The sequence below is a fragment of the Brassica napus genome, chromosome C6, assembly GCF_020379485.1.
Source record: "Brassica napus cultivar Da-Ae chromosome C6, Da-Ae, whole genome shotgun sequence".
Lineage (NCBI taxonomy): Eukaryota > Viridiplantae > Streptophyta > Magnoliopsida > Brassicales > Brassicaceae > Brassica > Brassica napus.
The window spans coordinates 18,297,323-18,303,002 of record NC_063449.1 but is presented as its reverse complement, the minus strand read 5'-3'; the positions used below and the strand labels follow the sequence as shown (position 1 = coordinate 18,303,002).

Below are 5,680 nucleotides of genomic sequence, written 5' to 3'. Positions count from 1 at the left end.
AGGCACAAGTATATAGCGAGTTCGCAAATCCTTCTTGGCCTCCCTCATCACAGACTCTTTCGCAGAATAATTGATGCTCTTCACTTTAAGATATATATTTCAGGCAACAATCCACAGCAGGGGCGGACCCAAGCCTACAGCAGGTGTGGCACATGCCAGAGGCTACTTATAAATAATTTTGTAGAAAGCTATAGACAGATGTGGCTTCTCACCTCTTCTGCATTAAATGGTTGAATGGTGCCCCATGTAACTCAAGTTTGACTCACACCCTTGTTTTTGTTTTTAGGTCCGACTTGGGTTCACCCCTTGTGGTGAATTTTCTAATTCACCTCAATCTTCTAAACCAATTAAAATGCCATGTAGGATTATGTAAAAAACAATTAGAGAAAAAAAAGAAAAACAGTTGAAAAAATAAAAGACGTCGGCTTCTTCTTCTTCATCCCCACATAAATGATATGAAGCTTCATTTGTCAAGCTTTGAGTCTCTTATTATGTGCTTTCAAATACAATTCTATACCCTAAATCCAAATTCTATACCCTAAACCTAAACTGTAAACCTTAAACCCAAACCCAAACCCAAACCCAAACCCAAACTGTAAACCCTAAACCCAAACTCAATTGTAAACTCTAAACCCAAACCTAATACATCTAAATAAAGTTTAGAGTTTACGATTTGGGTTATTGATGCATATTATTGTTTATCTATCTCATAAGAGAACATGATTTGATTGGATTTCGAGAAGATAAAGTCGAAATTAGATTTGAAAGCACAGAATCAGAGACTTAAACTTGACAAATAAAGCTTCATATCTTTTCTGTGAGGATGAAGAAGAAAGAAGCAGAGGCAATAGAGATCACGTTCTCTTCTTTGACAATGACGTCTTTTATATTTTTTTCACATATTTTCCTTGTTTTTTTTAATTTTATTTTCTTTTTAACTAATCCTACATGACACTTTAATTGATGCAGAGAGTTGAAGTGAATTTAAGAGTTCACCACAGGGGGTGAACCCAAGTTTTGTTCATTCTTTTTACACCCTTTGTTATATTTAGTCACCCTTTCAAAAAAAAATGTTCAGTTCTCCATAAAAAAAAAATGTTCATTTCTCCATTTTTTGAATTACCTAATAGAAATGATTTTCTTTTCTTCTTTTCTTTAATATTGATTTTTACCTTTTTAAAATGAAGTTACTTTATTTAAGTTTTACTTTAACAATTATTTTTATCAAATTTATAATTTTCAACAATTAAACTAATAGAACAACTAAAATGAATACATGTTGTCATAATAAAATTATATATAATATCTACTTTTTTAATATTACTGAAAAATATTTTAGCACTGTAAAAATGTTTATCTTTTTTATATGACTTGTTTAAAATAAATATTTTTATAAAAATATAACTAAACATATATTTTAATGAATAAATTAATTATAAATTAATTTATAATTAATATATATATTTATATATTGTGCCACATGTTAAATTATTTTTTGGATCCGCCCCTGATCCACAGTATTTAGAGAGAAAGAAACCAAAGAAGGCATGACCAATTGCCTTCACCAGCAACATAACTGATCAAGTTGATTGATAAAAACATGAGGAACAAGTTAGCATTGTTCAGAAAAAGAAAAGAGAAAAAATTTGAATTGAAGGAAGTATGGCCTTCTGCTTTGCTACAAGACCACTAAAGAATATTTGCTTAACAAAACTCTTTTTTCTCACCAAAAAAGACAAAGCTCTTAAAATTGTAGTAATTAAAAAAAATGAAAAAGGAGAAAAGAGACGCATAAATGTTCGGAGACTCTCTTTGCATAGAGACCAACAATAAAAACGTGAGAAACTCATTGATTAGTTGTCTTTATTTTACTGGTTACATATATTTTAAATTAAACTTTAGTAACATAAATAAAATATATTATTATTATATATATGAGGTACTTTGTGGAGAGACTCTTTCAATGAGGATGTTCTAGTTAGTGGATGAGTTATAAAAGAGTATGGTCATTTTTTTTTTAATTGGTTACACACTATGTAAATAGAGCTTTTGAATTAAATTTAACATTCATTTTTAAAAATTATTAATTCTACCAATTTATTCTAGGTCAAGTTGTGAATCAAAAAGTTTATAGTTTCTATTATCGACAAAAAAATCATATTTCAAAAAAAAAAATATGAAAATTTATAAAAACAGGGAGAAAGAGTGTAACCGCATACTCATTGTTACCGGGGCCAATAGCCTTCTAGCTCCGGTCACCACCCCTAGCCGTATCTTTTGATCCTCTCATCCTCTTCACTTTCTCTTTTTTTTTTGTTAGGTGTTACTGATTTTCGCCTGAGTTTTTGGTGAATCTAGTCGAAGCTACAGACGTCTGTGGCCTGTCTGGAGCACTAGCGAAGCGAGATTGGGTAGGGGAGTCTAAGGTACCTTCGATTTCAGTCTCTGCTTGCTAAATGAAACAGATTTGGGTCAGATTTGTACTTCAATATGCCGGAAAGGATGGTCGAGCGTTGCTCTCCTCCTCAGTGTCTTGGCTTCAGCTTGTACCTGTGCGCTTTTGCTGGCTTGTTGCAAGATCAGTAGATGTCTTTCTTGGTGGAACTTTTGGATCTTCCCATTTGTGTCATCTTGTCGGATTTTAGGGTATTAGTGGTCTGACAGGCACCGTGCTTCTCAATCTATATGGTGTTTGACAGTTTCTTTTGCAAATTTTCTTTCCTGTTTTGGTGATTGCTTTGATCTCTTGTCATTTCGATTTGTGTCTGGATGTTTGAGTATTTGGTTTCGATCGACGAGGCATCGTTTGTGTAGGTTTTGTGTAGATTTATGGTGGGCTTCTATCTAAGGGGAAAGGGGACGTTATTGATATACCATGGATTTGAGCCATTTTCACCCATGGTATATAAATTTTTTACTATCTATATACTATATATTCTATCCTATTAGGTATGTTTTCAGGTTCAGAAATATTTTGGAGTATGGTGATGATTATGGAGCATTTATGAGCTTAAAAAAGATTGCATCCGAGCTGACCATCAGAGGTCGATACGAAGAAGACGAAATCGATCGATGTACATCCTATACCATCGATCGATGTCGAGACGCGGAGCGCGCGACTTGGTTCCAGCCGACTTTAAACCCAAGACTTCACCAAATTACAAGATTACCCCAAACGAGTTTTTAACCTAATAGTTATATACTTGCCTAAGTGTTAGAAGGCAAGGGAGACACAGTTTTACAGAGTTTTTCAGTCACCATTGTATTCTTAGGAGATAAGATCATAGAGAGATTTGTGATTGGAACTCCATTGATTCATCTATTCTATTATATGCAGTTTTTATCTATATTTTGTGTTATGAATTGCTTAGCTATGTCTGAGTAGTTTACTTGTTAGATTCAGGGTTCAAATAGGTTAGAGGGATTAGCTCCAACTATAGAATTGCTAAGTTGTGGTATTCATTGAAAGATTGTTCTTACTGCTTGTTTTAGCCTTGCTAACTAGAACATGAACCTAGGAATCTGCATGAGTCAAGCATCCTTGACCATCATGTCCTGAATCTAGTCTATCATACTAGGACTGCTAGAAAAAGACTAACCGCTGATCTAGAAAGCTAGTGAGCATTATCAACCTGCGCCTAGGGCTTAGCTTGAAGCATCGATCGATATTGTCTTCTGACAATCGATCGACATTTTCTTGTGATCAAAAGACTAACCGTTAAGATCCAAGATCTAGTTAGTTAACCAGTGAAAAATTGCCATCGCTGATCACTGTGATTAAGGAGTTGAGCTCTAATATATCATGCATGCAACTGTTAGGCATCTATAGGATTATAATCTCCAACACCTGAATAGAAACCATGCATCTAATACCTTTCCAATAAGTTATACCCCCAATCATCTTGTTAGTCGAGCAATAGACTTGCTCAATTAGGATTGCTATTTACTTTTAAACCCATAAAACAACAAACACTTAGAATCAATAATTTAACTAGATTTAATAGGTTCCCTAGCTCCTTGTGGATTCGATCCCTAAGTACTACAATTGAACCTCTTATTTGAGAGAGTAATTCACTCCTTAGGGTAATTTGAGTGGTATCAAATTTGGCGCCGCTGCCGGGGAGCTTTGATCGCATTTAGATTTAGTGTTATTGATTCTTATTCTTTTCTCTACCCCCGTTCTGACACAAAATTTTTTCTTGTCTTTTCAGGTACATGCCCAGCAGTACCAGAAGCAACAAGGATAAATGCTTGCTATTCTCAGAAGTCCTGCTCACTTGGAACGCACGATCCACAAAGACCAACGTTCCACATCGCTCGACGCATCAACTTTCACGTCGACTGATTCTCGCACCCAACCGTCGACCGACACCTGACCTTCATCGTCGACCGATCCACATCGTTCAACATCGATTGATACTACACCGCGTACGTCGATCGATCCTCAGTCATGAAACATTGTTGCGAATGTTATTCTCAGACATGATGAGAATGGAGACCTGTATGACCAGGACGGTCATCTGCGTAATGCAACAGGTCAGAAACTAGACGCTTAGGGGAATGTAATCCCTGATACTGATGCTACAGGAGCTGCTCAACCTGTAGAAGAGGTTGCTCAACCAAAGGCACTGGCTGACTACCATCGTCCATACGAGTACTACGCCAACAGATCAGTTATTCGACTTCCAGAGATTCAGAAGCAGAACTTCTAGCTGAAGCCTCAGTACTACACACTCGTGTCGCAGCTACCCTACTCTGGGTTACCGGACGAGCATCCTATGGACCATCTAGAAAGGTTCGAGGATCTTATCGCTGCTATTCGTATGGATGGAGACCCTGAGTACTACCTATTGTGCAAGCTCTTCAAGTATACTTTGACTGGAGAAGCAATGCACTGGCTTAAGTAGCTACCCATATGATCTCTAACATCCTGGGCCGACATCAAGAATGCTTTCTTGCGAAACTTCTTTGATGAGGCACGCGCTGAAGATTTGAGGAGAAAAATCGCCACATTCGCGCAGGAGACTGGAGAGTCTTTCAAAGATGCGTGGATCAGATTCAAGGTCTTCCAGCGAGACTGTCCACACCACGGATTCAATGAAGTGCAACTGTTGAGCACTTTCTTCAGAGGTATCGCCTTGAGGTATCAGATGGCTCTTGATACAGCTAGTGAGGAAAACTTCAACACCAGAAATCTGGTGGAAGCTATGAGACTGATAGAAAATCTAGCAAATAGCAGCAGCACCAAAAACACTGACTTTGAAAGGAAGAAGTCTGTTGCATCCCTGGGGAAGGGGGAGATGGACGAAGTTAGAGCAAAGTTAGATGTAGTTCATGAGCTTCTTAGGAAGCAGGTCTGCTCAGCTGAAGAAGAAGAGGCTGTAGACATTGAAGTAGAAGAGGATGTGAACTACATTGGAGGTACTGGATTTCAGAGGTCTGGAAACAAGGGTGGAAACAGGAACTTCTATGGCAATGGTCAGAGGAGTAACCAGAGTTCACAGTTTCAGAAACCCTTCAGCAACAACAGAAGAGGCTATGGAAACTTATACTACCAAAATCCACCACCACAGACTCAGGAAAGCAAGATTGAAGCAATGCTTGACAGAGTTTTGGAAGGACAACAACAACTCACTGTGGATTTCAATGGGAAGATAGATTCCGCCTACAACAGTCTGAA

The 5,680-nt window shown here is 37.2% G+C and overlaps 1 non-coding gene across 1 annotated transcript; it reads right to left on the bottom strand.

Annotated features, from left to right (window-relative positions):
* Window positions 1-4,988: 4,988 nt before the first annotated feature.
* LOC125589470 lies at window positions 4,989-5,095 on the bottom strand. The gene has a single exon (XR_007325658.1). It is a non-coding gene; the product is annotated as a small nucleolar RNA R71 (small nucleolar RNA).
* Window positions 5,096-5,680: the final 585 nt, after the last annotated feature.